Source organism: Narcine bancroftii, chromosome 5 (assembly GCF_036971445.1).
Source record: "Narcine bancroftii isolate sNarBan1 chromosome 5, sNarBan1.hap1, whole genome shotgun sequence".
Lineage (NCBI taxonomy): Eukaryota > Metazoa > Chordata > Chondrichthyes > Torpediniformes > Narcinidae > Narcine > Narcine bancroftii.
Window position 1 is genome coordinate 110,509,882 of NC_091473.1, and position 21,796 is coordinate 110,531,677.

The following is a 21,796-nucleotide window of genomic DNA, read 5'->3' on the forward strand; positions in this document are numbered from 1 at the left end:
GGGGTGTCAAACTCAAATTTACGGAGGGCCAAAATTAAAAACTTGGACTAAGTTGAGGGCTGAACTAAATATTTATTGAAAATTTTCAACAACATCTGCATGTTTTCTCTTCTTTCAACATATGTAATGTTAAACTTTTTCTTATTAAAATAAATGTTTAATAATAGTTTTGGATAAACTCTTTCCAGAAGCATTAACAAATGAGAAATAAAATATTCAATAAATAATATTTCTCTATAGAGGATTTGTCAAATGTTGCTAGTGTGCTGTCGAATAGTAAAATCTAAGGGCTATTGAGAATGTGGGAGAATAACATGATTCCTGAAACAATCAAATGGGTGACTGATTGTGGGCATGAACTCTAGCAGGGTTATTTGCCATGCCCTTTTTCCATTGGTACAGATATCCTTTGATTTACACACTTTTCAAGTTTTATGCCTAATGAGCTTATATCCAGGTGCAGGACCATTTTTAACCAGGAATATATTTATCACTGTGACATGAAACTATTGGAAGATCGTTTTATCCTGAGATTAAAGTTCATAATCCTTACTCAGGCCTGTGTGCAGGAGGGCGGGGTTTGCGGCGATCGGGTTGGACAACGACAGTGCGGGGGCATCAGCTCTCGCTGCAGGGCGGCATCTTGGCGGATCAGCGGCCCCGTCACCGTGAGTCGCAGATCGGCCTGCGGCAGGGAGGGGGAGTGGGCAACGGTCCTGGCGAGGTCAGGCCCGAGGCCTCCGGTTCTGGGCGCTGGGCAGCGGCCTTGGCTTCCCCTGACACCGGCCAGGCCCCTAAACCAGAGTCCACGGTGAGACCCTGCAACGTAAACAGAGGAGGTGGGGGCGATTAGCAGGCTGACGCCAATGCATTCTGGGATTTGTTGTATTACTGTGCATACGCTATACTGGTGTGTCGGCCAGCGGGCCACCTCTAATACATTTTTGAAATGATCTTGCGGGCCAAATATAATTATATCGCGGGCCAAATTTGGCCCGCGGGCCAGAGTTTGACATGTGTGCTCTAGTGGTTAGGATTATAACTAGCACTTTATCATTACATTACGTACTTAAAACTATAACACCTAAAAATACGAAATATATTGCAGCTTAACTTTATTTCTTTGCTTAAACCCTCAACCCTCATTTAACGAATGGGCTTATAGATCTTGCATTAATTCTAAGGATCCAAGAGCAAATTGCCAGTGTAAAAGCTGGGAATCCTTAACAAAGTTCAACACTGCCACTGAACTGTATGTGGTCTAACACCAGAGCATAGTGTGAACATAGCTAGCCAGTGATTTGGGCACTTTTTCATGCCCATGGGTGCCAAACTCTCAGCCATTAATGCTAAAATAAATATTAGTAATTCCCAGCTTTTCACCAGTAAGGCAAAATCTCACTCAGCAAAATCAAACCAATGTCGGCTGCAAAATTATCCACTTCATTATCAGTTGACCATGATGGATGGGGTGAAGTGTGGCAGTAAAATGAAAGTTGATTGTTTAATGCAAGATTTCCCTCTTAATTACAATTATAATTAGTTAGGACATAACTCAATGATGATAAAAATAAATTATTTTATCAAGAAAACAATTATGGTACAAAATCAGGGTTTACTGCAGGGATTTTTTCTGGGATTCCTGAATGTGCAGGTGTGCTCCCACTCCACAGGGGCTCCAGCAACATCCACTACAATCACCATTCCTGTGATTCTTAGTTTCTCTTACTGACGACCTTGAGCCACTTGCGCCAAAGCAAATTTTCATAATGGATCAAATAAAGGGGATCCGCCTTAGCACTGGCCAATTCCGTGAACTATTTCAGGTTAGGTCTTTAATTTAGATGCTTACCTCTCACAACGGCTGCCCCCGGGCCTCCCAAACTTCTACCTTCTTTTACCCCAGTCATAAGCCCCACTTTTTTTCAGCACAGCTTTCTCCATCCCTAATTACAAGTTTGATCCCTGCTGTTCCTGGTCATCATCAGCACTCCATCTGCGAGCCTGACCTTTTATCTATCTCCCTAGGCAATTTAAGGTAATCCTCACCAACCAATTATGAAACACAATTATGAAACACCCTAACTTTATAGATAGTCTGATTTTTCGCCTGTGCTTCCTTCTACCCATCCCTCGGATCCAGCCCTGAAACTATCACTTAATTATTTTCTTTCAAGTAAATAAAAGCTAAATCGCACAAAGCAGACAACACGTGCCTCATTGACTAAAGAGTTCTGTGGCAGTGGGCCCCTGACTAGAATGTTTCATGATTCATTCTAAATGTGTAATGTAATATTGCACATAACCTGCAATAGTTTGCTGAAAGGCAGACAGATTCACCATCAGCTAAAATTGATGGGCAGAGGGGCAACTCTTACAGTCAGACAAAGAGAAGCAAAAGAGAGACCAGAGTCATTGAGTGTCAATGAAATTTCCATTCACAAGCTAGTCCCCAACAGCCTGGTGTGAATCCTTTGACCGCAAGTCACCTGCAGCCTGCATCGGTTCCTTGCCTAGAGTTGCCAACAACCTGTGTGTTCTTCAGTCGCAGAGCCCCTCACTGATATGCCACTGTGTTCACCATCCCATGGGTTATCTCCTCTCCTTCTCAAACATGGGGTATTCTCCCTGTTTTCTAACCCACCGGGCTCTAGTTAATTATAATGTCTTTACAATGCCAAGAGAATTTCTTGGCTTTGGATTTTATTGTTTGTTAAGGACTGCTCTAAAGCCCACGATTGGCAAGAATTAAGGGGCTAAGTAATTTAACTCAAAACTACAATCTAAAATAATTTCAGAATTTAAGGTGGAATTTCTAATTTTCCTTATGTATGATTTCATATGAAATTCCAGGTTTTGTTAAGATTATAAGTTTCTGATTATTATTCTGGTGAGTAGAACAAATTTCTCAATTGGAGTTCAATCAATTAGAAAATCTGCATCCTCCATCTGCATTGAGGATGAAGACACCAGGCTCAGAGAACACCACGTTCTTCAGATTTCCCTCCAAGATTTTAACCCTGTGATGTTGAAGAATATCCATATTTCTTCTTTTTCACAAGGTCTAAATCTTGGAACATCTTAGTTTACAACATTGAAGCACCTTTACTAGGACTACAATGTTTGAAAATTGCAGCTCATTATGAATCACTCCAACTCTACCACCTTCTGAGGGGCAATTTGGAGTGGATGAAGAATGCTGGATTCATCAGCAAAGTCCACATCCTGCAAGCAAGTGAAGTAACATGGCATTGTGACAATATAAACTGTTTTCAGCATTTAAATTTCTTCTGAGTACAATACTTAATTCTTATCTTATGGAATACTTTCAGAAAAACACTGCCTTCAAAATGGTTTCTTCAACTCAAAGTTGGAATATTAGCTTCTGTTTTTTTAAGCATTGCATTAAGTATGTCAGAGACAAATGAGATAAGCCAGTTCTGTTTACTAAGGGATTTGTATGTCTGGGAAAGTCATCTCTGAGTACATCCAAGTACATGAGGCACCGGTTTATTAAGCAACAACATAATCTAATCAGAAGAGTCTGAACATTGCACTTATCCACTACCGGAAGTGGACATTGCTGTACTCCTTTAAAACCGTTCAGCTCATCAACTTGTATGTGTGTTGCGGAGTTTCTTCTTCAAGTGGCGCTGCTTCTCAGATTGATTCCTCAAGGCAAGACTGTTTTTCGAAAGGCCTTGTGGTTAAATGGATGGACAATGTTTTACTTAACCTGGCAGCCACAGATTCAGACTTGACATGAGTCCATGGTAGGAAAGTTGCATGATTTATAAAGGTCTAATCTCTTGGATATAGGCAGCTGCTACCTTGTTGATCATTTGTAATATCTGCAAAGAGAAAAATATTCAAGGGAATCCAACTGGTGGGGGTGTGCCAGACTGACCCTTTCATGAATTGAATCGAAGTTGGTGTGCTGTTTGAACCAATTACAGTAACCTGTTTCTTGTAACTGTAATCTCTCCAACTCATTTTGCAGTGCATTATAGTTTGAGAGTGTATGAACTGATTGTTATTAGCAAATGTATGATGAGATGGGAAGCCCATGGAAATCCTCAATCTGAAGACAATAAGCACATCTTCCATTTACCAAGCCATGCTATCCAGACAGCATTTCATACTAAATCTTGTCTTGTTTCACAGAAAGCCAGGCTTAGACACAAGATCCAAGTTTAGTGTGAGTTGCAAAATATTTCCAAAAGAATTAAAATTGTATAAACGTCCACAGCAGTGCTAATCATATAGCATAGAAGGAGGTTAGATTTGTTCTTGAATTAGGATCTTTTGTATTCAACATAATAATTCTATCATAGTTTAGTATTCAGCTACTGTAAAAAATAATAAAATTCAGATCAAAAATTAAGTGTTTACTTAAGGTGAAAAGGAACCCACACCCAAGTCTCCAAACTACTTGTGCAGAATTTTACAAAATAAAATGGAGTTAAGAAAGTAACAGATACACTTTGATTATTACTGAGCTATATTTTTCTTGAAGGCTTTCTTCTGCTTTTCACAATACAAAATACTTTTGAGAATTTAGATTTCAGATTCACATTTTAGATTTATTATCAGCGTACATACATGACATCACATGCAACCCTGACATTCTTTTTCCTGGTGGTATGAGCTTTGAGGCACCATTACCCCTTTCCTGATGGTAGCGGTGAGAACAGAGCATGTGCTGGGTGGTGTGGATCCTTGATGAATGCTGCTCCTTTCCAACGGCAGCATTCCCTGCAGATGTTCTCGATGGTGGGTAGGGTTTTGCCTCTGAGATCCGGGGTGGTGGCCAGTATATTTTGCAGAGCTTTCTGCTCAGGGGTATTGGTGTCGCCATAGCAGACCATAATGCAGCCAGTCAGGACATCTATAGAAATTTGCCTGGGTCTCCGATGTCATACCAAACCTCCACAAACTCCTGAGGAAGAAGAGGCGCTAACATGCTTTCTTCAGTATAATACTAGGTTAAAAAGATCCTGTATAACATTTTGTTAAACATCAGATGTTTGAAATCAAGTATTCATTGTAGTGATGAGGGTTGTTTGGATCTCAGAACTGGAATACTAACCTTATATTCCACTGACAGTTATACAGTACCTCAGGATTGTGAATTTCAACCTGTGTGGCATATGTGGCTCAGTGTATTTAAACTGTGTCATTCTGAAAGATAAATACACCACTTTTGGAAGATTTCTGAGTTTTGCATTCTTTAAGAAGTGTTATCTAAAATTTATGAATGAAGGAAGGTTGAGCAGGTTGAGTCCGAACTTAGTTGGACTGTAGAAGAATGAGACGTGATCTTATTAAAACATGTAAGAATCTGAAGGGGACTTATGGAATGGATCCTAAGAGGATGTTTCCCTTCGAGGAGGTTTGTATAACCAGGGGCACACTTTCAAAATAAGGAATGACTCATTTAATGCTGAATTAGGAGAATTTTTTTCTCTCAGACTATTGTAATTTTTTTGGAATTTTTTACCCCATATCTGCAGTGGTGGAGTCATTGAACATATTCAAAGTTGACATTTTCAGACATTTGAACTTTAAAATAATGGAGTATGCAGAAAGAGGGGGAAGTTATGTTGCCAAGGTTGGATCAGCCATGATACTTCTGAAGGGTGGAACAGGCATAATGGGTCAATTGATTTGTTCCTTCTGTTTCTTACATTCTTTTGATGTTATTTAAATTAAATCCATCATTCATACAGCTACATTAGTTGCCTACCTTTTGGTATCAATGGTGAATGAAATAATCATTGCAACTTGAATCTTGCCCTACCTTGCCAAACGTTTTGAAACCATTGGATTAACTCCAGGTTTCTGGGATATGAGGGAATGCGAGTGTGTGTGATATCTGGACAAAGAGTTTACTTACTTAACTGAACTTAAATAATAACAATTAATAGGAATGAATACTATTAATTAAACAGATCATGATTTGGTTTGTGCTTGGAATTTATTTTCTAATTCTCTTAACAGAAGTGCACATGTATCAGTTCATTTAAATTAAACTAGTTAATTTAAAAAATTACTTTAACTTATATAGTGGAAAATATATGAATAATTATCAGACACGGCTATGATTTCAAGGGAAGATGGAAACAGCACTCAGTTCGTGTTCCAACTTTTGTGTTCATTATCACGTGCTCTCATAATATATTTGACATTTACATACAGATAAGTGTAGTTGCATCGCTCATTTGGGCATTCTGAAACTTCACATTGAATGTAAATAGTTATTTTGTCATTTTAACTTACTAAGGTTTTTCTGTATGATGCCAAATCTTCATTATAAGCTTTAAATGATCTTGTTCTTTGAAATGAAACTACAGCAGCATTGGTTTGGGAATGATTATGCAGGTGGAAAGCTCATAGTGCATTATGTGATCCACTTTCCATTGATTATGGTGTTGAAGTCTTTGACTCACCATCTACCAACCTCATGGTGTTAATCCTCTGAACAGTTAAGTGGATGTAAGTGGAAAGTTTCTGAATTTAACGACGGTCCTTCTTTTGCTAACAAATGTGCAATCGCCAGGGTATATTTAGTTGCAAAAGGTCCCTCTCCCCACAGCGCTGGCCTCCAACTAATATGATTTCTGCCTTGAGTGATTGAATTCATGACAGCACATATTCAGAATTATTTTAACCATCATGGACATTACCTTGGTCAAAGAAAAATAATTTGAAAGTGTTTTTCCAAATAATTGTCCCTGCTGTGGTGCAAATCCACTACTCTTTGAATCGTTTGTTGGGTAGATTTTATATATTGTTGCAATTTCTTTGCTAGTGGTTTAACCCATTTTGTACAGTAGCCAAGTCACTTTGCAGCCTGCTTTAACCACCTGACTTGGCAAATGGGGATCTGAATATTAAAATCAGAATATTAAAATGAGGAGAAACAGATCCAAAAGAAGTTGAACTCCATCCACTAGATCCTATATCATCTGAGCAAACCATTTTGAAACTTGTATTCTTTTCACACATAAAGCTTTGTTTTTTTTTCAACATGTTGGAAGTTAGGTGATGGCAGTCCTGTAAATGAAGCGAGATGTGAAGGATATTTTCAAATCATGCAAAACATCATAAAGTGTTTCTGCTACTCCATTCTGAGTGGAATTATGTTGCTCACATCATTTTTGACTCTCAGCAAAACCAATTGCTCTTTAATAGATGACATTTTAACTAACTTTTTGGGAAAGGATGCACAAATTGTTATAAAGATACATTTTAAAAGTATACAGAATATAAACTGCTAGATAAAGCACATAGACTACTTTTTCAGCTTTTAATGAGAAAATGCTAATGAGTTAATGGAAAGTGTTGCTTTAACATTTGTCCAGATGTTGTGGACGCCATCAAAATACATACATTACCTATTTCTTGGCTTGGATTTATCACTAAGCCTTTGTGATTGAAGGAATAAAATGAACATTAATAAACAATCATGACCTTACATAACATCATAATGTCAACTTCGCCAGTTGCTGCTAGACTACTCCCCTGCTCTTTCTCTCTCTCCTATCCCTTAGTCTCCTTTCCTCCACCCCTTCCCTCTCCATTCACACAGCTATCCCCCCTTCCCCTGTTTCTCATGCTCTCCCTTCCTTATCTATGACCTTTTGCCTCTGCTCCTCCTCCTGCCCCTCAGCCCCCCCCCTCCATCCCAACATTTTATTAAGGCATCTGCCTACATTTTTATCCAAGCCCAAAACATCGGTTATGAACTTCATCTTTGCTATAAAAAGTACGCTGTTTGACCTGCTGAGTTTCTCCAGCATGGTGTTTTTACTTCAATCACTGCATCTGCAGACTTTCATGTTTCACTTCAGTCATTGCCATGCTTTTGCTTCAGATACAGCCTTTGCCATTTATATCAAAATTGCCAAAAAAATTATTCAATTGTAGTTAAACATGAGTACAGAGAGAGGATTTTCAGAGTACACAATACAGTAGGATCATGGAATAGTGGTCATCTTTCTTCTGTTCCTTATAGTGAACAGCCTGTCACATTATTTTTTTTCTCTCAGTACACACTTACCAAACAATGTCTTTGTGTTTTTTGTGAAGCTTCTTAAATAACTTAGAGAAGTAAGATTCAAATAACAAAAGAGACTTTACTTACTGATGCCTTCCACCATCTCAGAAAACTGTTCTCTCTCTCTCTCACACACACATACACACACACACACACACACACACACAAACACACACACACACACACACACACCACACACACACACACACACACACACACACACACACACGAACATATACATATGCCCCACAGTGGTGCACTACAGTTTTCTTAAGCAATTACAAAATAGTTCACATTATCCTGACTAAACAACATTTCTCTTTCTCAAGATAAAGAAAAAATTAGTGTTCTTTATCACTTTCTTTCAACTGCAACTTAGGTAACTGAAAATGTACACTAATTTATTTATACAACTATTTTTAAATAGTTCTTATTTGCTCTGGCAGCAGTGTGTTGCTTTGCCATCTTGTGGATTTTGCTGCAAATGTTGGGCTCTGTGTTGCTGGTCCATGTGTAGGTGATGGAGCTTATCCTGCTTCACCTGACAACTGCTGTGTTGATGTTTCGGTATTAGTGGTTGTGGTCTCTTCACTTGATACCTCACTTAATATTGGTGTTGCAGGCTTTGCTGGTATTAAAACTTTCTGGTTCATCACATCTTGCATCGGTCGGATGTGAAATATGTTTCTCCTCAGCTGACTGCCAGCGTCTGTCTCGACATTGTAGGATTTGGTGTCTCAGCTTCTCCGATGACCTTTGCTGGGGTCCATGTTTTCAACATCAGCTCTTGAATATGAACATGCTGCCCTCTGAAGAGTTCTGGCAATGTTTGTGCACATTTGTTATAATGCCTTCCTTTTCGCATGTCAGCCAGTCTTCTTCCGGTTTCCTCCTGGTCTTCTGGAGGGTGTATTTTGCTTGCCAGAGTTGTTTTATATCTCCTGCAATTTAGAGGTTCTGCTGGGGACTTCATGTCAGTATTTAAAAGATGTTGCTCATAATTAGAGAAGAGCTAGGTATGTGTCTTCTTTTGTTTTACGACACTTAAACAGTGTCTGTTTCACAGTTTGCACTCATCTTTCAATGAACCCATGACCTTTGGGGTAGTATGGGGATGATGTAGTCATAACAAACCCATACTGTGCAGCCAGCTTTCTGAATTCTTGTGACATGAACTGTGTTTCATTGGGTAATCCTTGTTCAGGAAAGAGCGATCTCATTTCTGAGGTCATAGTTGACATTCTCAGGTCTTTCAGCCTTTTGACGAATGGAAACTTGGAGTAGTAACAAGCTACTATTAAATACCACTCTTGATTCTTGGTGAGTAAGTCTGCTCCCACTATGTGCTATGGCCTGGGAGAAATCATTTCTGTGGAAATCATTTCTTCTTTTAGTTGTGTGTTTCTGTACTTTAGGCATATTTTCTTAATCTGGATCTCATAATTGATAGAGATCACTTGCAACTCCTGGCAGCTATCAAGACCTAGAATTGCTGGTCCGTCTGCATCTACCATGTAGAATGTACAGAGGATGTTCTTTCCCTTATGGCAGCCATTGATCTTAGCTCTCCTTAGCTGCTTGATCATGGGTCCACCATAGGCCGTTAATGTGTCATTTGCTGTTTCCAATGCACCGTCTTTTGGATACCCTTTTATTATGTTCTCTGGGAACATCTGGCAGTGGAGTCTGAGTGGAAGGATGTTGCTGTGTGATCCAGTATCTAGCTTCATCTTTAGATTAAATATCATAGGCATGTTCTGGATTGTCCTCTGTATTTGGATCCTTGTGTGCAACTTGCTTCCTTCCTTCATCTCACCCGACATCTCATGAAGGTGTATGGATTCTATGTCCAGAATCCGGGTGTCAGAGTCCTCATTGTTGTTTCCTTTTATGTGGTGGATCTTGTTCTATTTCTCCTCCCCCACCCCCCCCCCCCCCCCACTGGTTATTAGTTTTCTTCATCCCAGACTTGCACATCTTCGCCCAGTGGTTTGCTTTACCACAGGCTCTACATTCAGAACCGTATGCGGGGTATTTGTTTCGGTCATCAAAGGGGTGTTGTCTGCTACACTTCCTGCAGGTCTTGGGGGTTTGCACTTTTCTGATTGTGTTCTTTATAGCATTAACCCTTCCATCTCTTTGCTGTGGGTGGGTCTGCATAGATAGGGATTTCATTTACATCCTCGTGGCTTTGAAGGCTCTGGCTGTGTCTATAGCTTCAGCCAGCTTCAAGTTCTCCTTCCCTACAAGAGACTATTGCAATTCAGAATGGGCACTCCCCCATATGAGTTGATCAATGAATCTTTTCTCTATATCCTTAAATCTGCATTTTGCAGCAACAATTTTTAGTCTGGTGAGGAAGTTATCAACATTTTCATCAGTCTCTTGCATTAAGCCTTCAAATTCATAAGCTCCCAGCTATTCAATAAATCAAGGCCTCGCTCCCCTGTCCAGAGAAGTACATAACTGACCTTCTCCTCCGCTGATGTATTTTTAAAATAGCTCTTGCATGCTAAATTTCACTTCTGCTGAAACTTTTTAAATGATTGAACAATGTCTTCAGCCTCCCGGTCCATCACTGGGTGAACTGCTGTTTCTCCAGCCATTTTTTTTTCAGTAATGTTTTTTCTCCATCCCCCTCTTCTGCAATGCTGATTTGCAACTAACAGTTTCTTTTTGTTAAAGGAGTAATGGCAGCTCAATGGAAGATTTAACTATGAACTTCCTTGCTTAAAGAAAATAATCTCTAAACTGTAAATGCCAATGCTCAGGATATGACTTTAAGGGAATGTCATTTCCAGTAATTACTCATTTGACAATTCTTGTTCAAAAAAGTTTCTATTTAATATTTTTTGCCATTAGCATTGTGTACTGTATGAAAGACAAATAAAAGACAACCATTCTTTTTGTAGGATCATTGAGAGTTCAGTGGAGTTACTCATCATTAATTAAAAAGCTAATTAAACTGCAGCTCTTATTCTGAATTCAGATAATTTTCTTTGACTAAATTGCAGAATGTGGAGTGCAAATATATCAAGTTCGATCACCAAGTGAAGTGATGAGAGTCTGCCCTGCAGTAACCTGCCATTCCAGCATTACAGTATAGAGTCTGTCTGGCACGAAGCTTTAATGGTCTTAGGATAAAGCCTTCAGAACTACAAATACCAAACAGTATTTATGTATGCGATTCTACAGACCATGCTTGTTATGAAAAGGGAGTAAACAATTTATTTTTTAAGATGTTCAAAAAGGGGAGTCCTCTTTTATGCTCACCGAAAACAATACTCAGAGTTCAGCTCCTATTTAATTAAAACTCCCATTACCACAGTTTCTCTCCACCTTGATCTTTCTATTGTGGTTCTGTCAATTCAACAGCAATAATATACAAACTCAAAAAAAAAGGGAATAGGCTATTTATCGCCTCTTTCAAGCTCCATTATTATAAAGAAGTAAAACCCAAAAATCTGCAGGCACCATAGTTGAAGTAAAAACACAATGCTGGAGAAACTAAACAGGTCAAGCAGTGTCCTTTATGTAGCAAAAGTAAAAATATATAACTGACTTTTCAGCCTTGAGCCCTTCATCAAGGTATGGAAAAATGTCAGCAGGTGTCTGAACAAAAGAGTGGGGGGGAGGGGTGAGCATAAAGGCAGGAGGTGACAGGTGGAGCTGACCAGTCACCCTCTACAACCACCCTCCACCGCCTGGCAGAACTGGTCCTCACTTTTAACAACTCCTTTAAATCATCTCACTTTCTCCAAATCAAAGGGGTAGCCATGGGTATCTGCATGGGTCCCACCTGCACCTGCCTATTTGTGGGTTTTGTGGAGCAATCCATGCTGCAACCTACACAAGCAAGACCCCTCAACTCTTCCTCCAGTACATTGACAACAACATCAGGGCTGCCTCATGCACCCGTGACGAGCTTGTCAACTTCATTCACTTTGCAGCCAACTTCCACCCTGATCTCAAACTCACCTGGTCCATCTCTGGCTACACTCTCCCCTTCTTGGGTCTATCTGTCTCCATCTCGAGAGACAGGGTCGGCGCCAGAACAAGTCTTAGCTGGGGGCATTAGAGTAACCGTGGGGGGCACAATCTGACCTTCGAAAACTCACTCAATGTTGGTGGGGGGGGGGGGGGGTGGTTGGTGGTGCTGCTCTGCGCATGCCTGTGAGCTCCCTTCCAGCATCTGGTCTTTGAGCATGCACCCTGGTCTCCTTCAGAAGCTTTAGGGCATCTGCAGGATTCCAGTGCTGTCCGAAGTGTACACTTCACGGAGCACGTCTGAGGGTTTCTATGACTCCCATTAGCATTGTGTGGTAGATAGCAATAAACAATCCCACTGCGATTCAAGTTAAGTTCATTATCACCTGTCTACACATATACAACCAGACGAAACAACGTTGCTACAGACGATGGTTCACACACATACACACACCCAGAACACACACACTACACTGTGCACATAATCACACATATACAAAAAATATGAAGTAAAAATACAGACTATCAGGTACCTACCTGCCTACCATGAACCATCTCCGTGAGCCTCCCCAACATGCGGTAGGTAGGAAGGCAGTGCAAGGGAACAGCTTCCATCAGTGTAAAGATTGACGGCCAGTTCAACAGGCACTCGGCACCGCAGGGTGGATGCGATGCTGCAGGCCATTGCATGGACCCTTCCTGCTCCATGCTCCCCACCTAGGGGATTTTTCCTGTTTTGTATCGTCAACCTTGCCGTGATACATTGCGGACGACAGGCATGTGCGTTTCCCTGGTGCTGGCACTGGCAGAGAGGTCCCAGCTGCATGAGGGATTGTGGGCAATGAAGATGGCTATTTATCCCGCTGTAATGCTAAACTCTAGTGATGCTAGACTGCAGGTCACAATACCCCATTTTGGGGGGGGGGGCAATGACCACAAGCAGGTGGGGTCACAATACCTCATTTGGGGGGCAATGCCCACAAATGCCTCTCTCCCTTGGTACTGACCCTGCTGGGAGACAAGGTTTCCACCGACATATATTACAAATCCACTAACTCCCACAACTACCCTGACTATAATTCCTGTCTCCTGTAAGGATTCTATCCACTTCTCTCAATATCTCCATAGCATCTGTTCCCAAGATGAGGTCCAATCCAGATCTTCCAAAATATCTGCCTTCTTCCACAGACGACCTCTCCACCACCATCAACTCAGCCGTCACTCGCATTGCCTCCATTTCCTGCTCATCTGTCCTGGCCCCCTCTGCACTCAAGTGCAACAAACATAGAATCCCCCTTATCCTCACCAAGCCCCACCAGCATCAACATCTGTAATTTCTGGAACTTACAACAGGATCCCCCTACCAGACATATCTTCCCCTCTCATCCCCTCTCCCCCTTCTGCAGGGACCGCTCCATGACTCCTTCGTGTACTCATCCCTCCCTATCAATCGCACCCCCTACCCCCAGCACCTTTCTCTATGGCCGCAAGAAGTACCACACACGCCCAAACCTCCTCCCTCTCCAAGGTCCATGGCCCCAAACAGGACTTTCAAGTGAAGCAGCACTTGTATATTGCATAGGACTGATTTACTGCATCCTGTCCTCCCAGTAGTTAACCATTTCAGTTCTGTGTCACACTCCCATTCTCACATGTCTGTCCATGGCCTTATCGACTATCCCACCAAGACCACCTGTAAATTGGAGGAACAACACCTGATTTTCCCTCTGGGCACTCTCCAACCAGATGGCATTAACATTGGCTTTTTCGGTTTCTGCTAAACTGCTCTCCTCTTCTGCCTACCTCCTCTCCTCCCCCTTTCAGGTTCTCCTCCCTCCCTTCCCCATCCCTTCACCTAGCCATCTTCCTCCCCTTCATTGCTGCTGTCCCCTCCCTCCCTTCTCCACTATCACCTCCTGCTTATGCGATCACTCCTCCCCCTCTGCTCTTCTGTTTGGACACCTGCCAGCATTTTTCCATGTCCCAGGGCTCAACGTCGGTTATGTATTTTTACCATTCCTATATGACCTGCTGAGTTTCTCCAGCATTGTGTTTTTTCTGCATTATTATTCATTTAGTTAATTTAGTTTGGATACATCCATTTAAAGTATTATTCTGAAATCTAAGAGACATTTCATGACACCTGATGATGTTTTGTAAACCCTTGAAGCACCTTGAATGTAGGAGTAGAAAGTGCTTTTGTTGAATCTCTGAATTCTTTGCAGCTACGACTGTGCCATCTTCCACAGATGTTGAAGATATTTATGTATTTTGAAGCATTCCTAAGATGCTTGAAAGAAACCAAATATATCCTCCAGAGAGAGAAAACTAGGAATTCATCAGATCCATCGTCAGTTTGTTTTAGATAAATTTTATTTTTTTCCTTGAACCATAACCTCTTCCAGTTCTCTGTTGGGCTAACAATTTCTGATAGCAGCCGTTAAACTTTCTCTCCATACCACTGCAAGAAAAAAAATTGGGAAGTGGGTTGGAACATTGCTTGTCTTCAATCTGCACTTGCACTGGAGTCTCATAATCCAAGAGGCCTGATTCCTCTTGGTATTCACCTTCCTTCGATAAACGAATCTCCTTCGTTTTCAATAAAGAAGTCACATTTTCAGACAGGTGCAACCTTATTAGAATTGGGCCTCAGGCTGGTCATAAAGATTGTTGTGCACAATACTTTGAGTTCTTCTGAAGAGCAAGTCTTGTGGAACAGGTTATTTTTGTTTTGAAGGGAAGGCAGCATAAGACATTCTGTTGCAATAATAAGCTATGCATCCTGGTATTCCAAATTTCAAATCTCATGCAAATATTTTATGAGATCTTTATTTTATGCGGATTAGTTAACCAAAATGTCATCCATTTTCATGAATTGGTCCATCAAGGGATTTAGGTAGGCACATGGATAGGGGTTTGAATGTATATATGGGCCAAACACAGGTAGGCAACTGGGCCAGCATGGAAAAAGCCTGTTTCCCTGCTGTATAACTCTATAATGAATCATTACCTATCAAAAGTGGACATGGGGGATTGATGAAGCCTGGTGGTCACAGTTGTAAGGTAAATTTTGATCATCTTTTATTTTCATCTTCTTTCCTTGATTATTTAATTCATCAGGTTGAATAGTTCTGTAACTATGACTGACATTCATATCTTGCATTGAGAAGTTGAGTTTGGTGGAGCCTCTAAGCACTTTACAAAATTAGCTCAACGAACAGAACTTTCTAAAGGATGAATGATACAGCTTCAACAATCCCCAAGGCACCCCAACTATATCTGTAACTCACTTCAATCTTCAAACAGAGCATGGACATGTCATGGAAAACTGCCCCTCCCCTACTTCAAGGGCATAATTTGCACAAAATGGTGCCATCTGCTGCACCATGATCAGTGTACAGAATCTGGACAAGGCAGATCTCTCAGTCACCACAGAATGTGGAGGGATTAGTGAACTTTTCCAAGCCACTCCACAGTAGGCAGGCGGCATAGTGCCGGAGATTCAAGAGAGCAAGAAACAAGTGGTGGTGCTTATGTTGGCCATTTGGACAGCACACAGCTTAAACATTGCGAATCAATCGTTGATGTCAGTAGTGATCACATCAAACCCATGATGTTCATGAAGAGGAATCATTTGTAAAATATTATGATGTTGACCACATAAACGTTATTATGCCTGTGAGTGACCATTATCTGAGAAAACCACAAAAACTCTTATGAAGCTCGTGTTATTTGCAGAAACACCAGGTGAGTGGGACTGAAGAGGAAATCATTATTTTCTTATGGTTACTGGCCCAAATAAAAACCACCTTATAAACAGAGAAATTTTGATTCTCCATGATTTCAACCGCCTATGAGTTCAGATAAAAGGCTAGCAGTTGTGTAATGGTTGACATGCCATGTCCCAGTGGCTAACACAATCTCATGCCATGCCTAGTGAGCCCGCAAAGAAATTTCTATGACACCAAGGAACAGACACCACTTTACCCGAATTCTGATCTTGATCCTATCCACTCATCCTGTAAAATTAACCTTTCCTTTTTAACTAGTGAGAGGCTCAATACCCCATGCTTTAATATGTCTTATGCAGTCAATCCACCGAATCTTAACTAATAATAGAGAACATTGTCACTCATTTGTACTTTCAATGCAGATGTAATCTATGATACCAACTTTCAGCCTGTATTGTTTTAAAATATAAATTTAGACATATCGCATGGCAACAGACCCTTCAGATCCATAAGCTCAGGTTGCCCAATTAACCTACAGTCCTCATAAATTTTTGGACGGTGGGAGGAAACCGGCACCTGGAGAAAACCCATGTAGACATGGGCAGAATGTAAGAACTCCTTACAGACAGTGCCAGATTCAAATTCAGTTCACTGGCACTGTAACAGCGTGGTGCTAACCGCTACATTGACTGTGCCGCCATTAGGGAGGCATATGGTGTTTTGGCCTTCATTGGTCTTGGGATTAAGTTCAAGTGCCATGAGGCAATATTGCAGCTCTACAAATCTCTGGTTGGACCACACTGAAGATTATTGTGTTTGTTTCTGGACGCCTCATCATAGGAAGTATGTGGAAACTTTGGAAAGGGTGCAAAGGGGATTTACCAGGATGCTGCCAGGATTGGAGAACATGTCTTAGGAGGAAAGGTTGAATGAGCTAGGGCTTTTCTCTTTGGAGCAATGGGAGATGAGAAGCAGCTTAATTGGGGTGTATAAGATTATGAGAGGCACAGATAGAGATGACAGCCAGTACCTTTTTTCCCAGGGCCAATACCAGAGGACACCTATTTAAGGTGAGTAGAGGAAAATTCAGAAGAGTTGTCAGAAGGAAGCTTAATACACAGAGTGATGGGTGCTGGAGTGCATTGCTGGAGATGGTGGTGGAGGCTGGTTACAATAGGGGTGCACAGTTATCATAGAGGTTAGCGCAATGCTCGTACAGTGCCAAGGACTGGGGTTCAAATCCAGCGCAGTCTGTACCTGTGTCTGTGTGGGTTTCCTTTGGGTGCTCTGGTTTCTTCCCACTGTTCAAAACATATTGCAGGTTGTTTGTCATTTGGGTTTAATTGGGTGGCACGGGGACATTTTAAAGAATCTTAGAAACATGTATGTAAGAAAACTGGGGGGTTATGGACTGTGAGGGTGGGAAGGGTTAGAGTGATTGTAAAGTGGGCCTGCATTGCACTGTACTCTCCGGGGAAGGTTGCAACACTTTTTAAAATTGCGTTGATTAAAGTTCTCATCATGTTACCTCCCATCTTCCACTGCCTTACTCATTCAAACTAACTTTCACTGGTACTTCAATTATGAGCAAACAAATGTTATATATTATGAGCTCCTGTCTTAGTAAAATGGGATTATCACTAAGGGATTGTATAGACAGGAGGAACTGAATGGTCACAGTTAACATTTAGCATTTCACACAAGCACCAAGCACAACACAAGTCACATGCCACTAATGATACATTGGAATACGGAGGGAAGACTTGTCACAGTCTGTTCCAGAATTTGATACATTTGCAAAAACGGTGTGATTTTGCAGGAGAGAACCATACTGGCTGCTGGAGAGGAAGTGGCTTTTTGAAGCAGCTCTTGTGGCCAGCCATTTCTGTGGAAATCAGAGCAAAACATGCTCTGTGAATAACTGGGCCTTTTCAGTGTGTTAGGAGGGTCTTTTTGGGAAGCAAAGTGCTTCATTTCGATTGTGACTAACAGTGGAGGTCACTTGGAGAGACTGCTTCATCTTAAGTGAAGTTATTGGTCTTGGAAGCTTCGTGGAGGCTGCCCAGTTCAAGTCTTACTTGCAAAAGGAACAGGAGTGTTGTGATCACAGTTCGTGTAGATGGACATTTCTTCAAAGGAAATGCAAGAAGAATTTGTGAGTCTAGCAGCCACAACTCCAATCTTCCCATCAGTTCAACATAATTCTGGGCATCAAATTTCAAAGGTCTGCGCTTCAACACTGAATTGAAAGACTGAACTTTGAAGTAACTTTCTAGATTTTGGCCTGGACTTCAGTGGTGTGGGTATATCACTCACACACGCGCGCACATGCACTAGACACTGGTGCATAGCTGGGGATAGGCTTAGTTGAAGAGTTAGAAATAAAATTAGTGTTTTAAAATTAAACACTGACTGGTTCATTGCCTATTGCTGCTCGTTACGCACGTTTCGTAACACATAAAACTGTAAAAATACACTAGAGATGTGGGCTAACTTTGCGACATGATATGGAATGCTGAATTGCACTATGTTTCTCAGTTTTGGTTCCATTGCTTTTGACTGGAAAATATTACTGCATCACACATTTATCACAATCCCCCATGTATTTGAAAACTCTTACAGTTCTTGCCAGAGATTAATTCCTGGGCTATCATGATGAAAGTTAGTGGCCAGATAGATTTTGTGTGACTGATTAAGGTCCAGCTGCAAGTTTTTCCTGTTCCTGCACCTTGTCCATATTCAAATAATTGACAACAGACATCTCTTCTCCCTGCAACTAGACTTGGATTGCAACTGAGGCACAGGCATGTGCTCTCTCAATTTATTTTAATCTAAAGATCCAGCAGTGCAACAGGCTTTTGCAGCCCACGAGCCCACGCCACTCAAATGCCTTTGCAAGAACAATTAACCCTGGATGTTTTCAGAACATGGGAGGAAACTGAAGCACCCGGAGGAAACTCACGTGGACTTGGGGAGAAGATACAAACTCCTTGGACTGTGACGGATTCGAACCTGATTCACAGGTGCTGCAAAAGCTCTGAACTAACTGTCTCTCTAATATCAGGACCCTAATATTAGAGCTTAAATGTTTGATGTGGTGTGGCTTAGGTTTTGTACTTCTGAGTTCAAATTAAAAATTATTTTTTTTAATTCCAGTACCTTCACAGTGAGACAACCTGAACACAGCTATACCATTACATCATCTTCCACATAAGAGCATTGCCATGACAACAAGACATTCTGAGACAAATGATAGGAAGGTGAACAATGGCTTTGGTCTGGTCTCTCTGCAACAAGTTAATATCCTGTATTATTAACAATTGTTGATCACTGTAGCTTGTACAATATTGTGGGACCTGCAGTGTAATTGTTCATAATAGTAGATGTATATCAGAGTTAAAGTGCACAAGATCGCAAGAACCAGAATTTCCATTTGCAAGGGTTATAATGTATATTTTTAAAAACTAGTCATGTGAAATCCTGATTCTCAGTGCCATTTGAAATTCTCAGCCTATCATAGGTGGTATTCCTACACTCCACAAATATGTACTGCTGATTGAGGGCAAACTATGGTTCAGACACCGTGGCTATCTCTCTTCCTCTCCTTCAGATCAGTGCCATGGAATCTTGTTCAGGCACCTGCTAAAATACATAGGCATTTAATTTAGATATATTGTACGCACTTAATTTAGATATATTGTACACGAGCATGGTCTAGAATCATGAACAGCATAGAAAAGTACTGGAAAAGCTCAGCGGGTCCCACAGCATCCATCAGAACAAAAAAGCAGTGGATATTTTAGGCAAATGTCTGAATGCAAATTGGGGAGGGGGGTAGGAGATTGTTGGGGGAAGGGGGAGAAGAGGAGGAGCCTAGGCTAACAGGTAAGAAGTAATAGGTGATTACAGATAGGAGGGTCTGAGAAGGAAGCTGAGAAGCGATAGGGGAATGGGCAGAGGGCAAAGAAAAAGCCCTGTGACGGGAAGGAAAAGGAAGGGGTGAGAGTGGAGGAGAGAGAGAGGGATGAGGGAAAGAGACTGAGGGAGAGAGTTAACAGGAATTGAGAGGAATGGAAGGTGATGTTCAATGTGAGCAAATGTGAGGTTTGGAGGCACTAATAAGAGAGCCGAGTATTATTTAAATGGAGTCAAGCTAAGGAGTGGGGTAGTGCAAAGGGATCTGAGTGGACTCATTCACCAGTCACTAAAAGCTAGCATGCAGGTTCAGCAAGCTGTGAAGAGGGCAAATGACATGTTGGCCTTAATAAAGAGGGGATTGGAGTATAGGAGCAGAGATGCCCTCCTGCAGTTGTACAGGGCCCTGGTGAGACCTCACCTGGAATATTGCATCCAATTCTGGTCCCCAAATTTGAGGAAGGACCTACTTGCTATAGAGGGAGTGTGTGCTGATTTACAAGGTTGGTTCCTGGGATGGCAGGATTGTCATATGCTGAAAGTTTAGAAAGACTTGGATTATATGCGATGAAGTTTGGAAGGATGAGAGGAGACATGATTGAGGTATATAAGATTATCAAGGGGCTAGACAGGGTAAATTTGGATTTCATGTTCCCAATGTTGGGACAGACTAGGACTAGAGGGCATAGTTTAAGAATACAGGGAAAGCCCTTTAGGACAAAGATGAGGAGAATTTTTTTTACCCAGAGAAGTGTGGATCTGAGAAATGCTTTGCCGCAGAGGATGGTGGGGGCAGATTCACTGGATATGTTCAAAAGGGAGTTAGATAAGGCTCTTGTGGGCAGGGGAGTTAAAGGTTATAGGGATAAGGTAGGGAATTGATACTGACAGAGAATGATAAGCCATGATCTGAAAAATGGCGGTTGGTGCTGGCTCCACAGGGCAATTGGTCTACTCCAGCACCTACTGTCTATTGTCTAACAGCAAGTTCCATGCATCTCTGTGAATTCCAAGAGTTGAACATCTGAAATTCTTCTGGAGATCCACATAACTAAGCAAGTATTCACAGATCAGTAATGTTGTCATTGGAATTTAAGCACTTGTCGGTGCTCTGTCCTAGGAATTTTCTGGCTCCCCACTTTGTATAACGGTGTAAAACCAACACCTTAGCACCCAATATATTTTGTGCTATGCACCTGCCTCTGTTGTGCAGCCAAGGTGTGAAGCAGGATTTCTATCCCTTGCAGGTGCATTAGGCACTTGATGCTCTCTGGAAGATAATTTTCCAAAATTTGCTGTGTGACCTGTCCAGCCCCAATTTCTTCTTCCTGCTTCTCCTTTATGGATTACCTAGTTGTTAGATAAACTATGGTAGAAAAAAAACCCCAAGGATTTTGCAGGAATGTTCAGAATATGCACACATTCCTTCAGTATTTGGAGTCTCTAAACTATTTAGAGATACAACAACAACAAAAGTAATTTGCCAAACTGTTTACATTTAAGAGAGCCTAGCAGTGTGCTTCTTTTAACTCGTGTACAATTTAAAACCAACACAGAAAGCACTGAAGCTCAATCTTTATGGGCTCGTCAGCAGGTGATGTCATTTGAGAAAATCTAAATTAAAACCCTCTAACATTCATTTCCCTGTCATTTGGATTACTGTGAGCTTGCAGGAGAAATGAAGAAGTTTGTGCTCAGTCCTACTGAAGATCAAAATGAAAGCAAAATAATTGGCATCAATTCCTTCAGATCCTTTTTGGAAGGAGAACGAATTTGGCTGTTTTATCCATTTTGCTATAAACTCCCAAGTCTTAAGCCCATTGCAGATACAAGTGAAGAAGCGAGAGACCAAGGCCAAATATGTAAACTTTATGATACAAGCTGTTGATGGTTTACTCACCAATCAGACACATAACTAAAGACTACACTGCCACCCGTCGCCCACCCCGCCCCCCCAACCTCACCAATCCAGCTAGGCTCAATTGGCAGCGATCGCTTTCAATTTGGGTCATTCCGACCTCGTACTGAATATGATCAAGCATCAGTTGCATCATGAAGTGCTTTTAATGTTAATCTATCCAGTACACAGACTGTACTTTGAAAA

The 21,796-nt window shown here is 41.2% G+C and overlaps 1 protein-coding gene across 13 annotated transcripts in view; it reads left to right on the top strand.

Annotated features, from left to right (window-relative positions):
• pik3r3b (phosphoinositide-3-kinase, regulatory subunit 3b (gamma)) overlaps positions 1–21,796 on the top strand; it is a 582,698-nt gene that overhangs the window by 497,213 nt on the left and 63,689 nt on the right. Inside the window, exon 1 of one of the 13 annotated variants that reach the window (XM_069938754.1) lies at positions 3,628–3,773. The exons of the other annotated variants lie outside the window; for them this stretch is intronic. The gene's annotated coding sequence lies outside the window, so the exon portion shown is untranslated. Of the gene's footprint in view, positions 1–3,627; positions 3,774–21,796 lie in introns of those variants that run through there. 13 annotated transcript variants of the gene reach the window in all.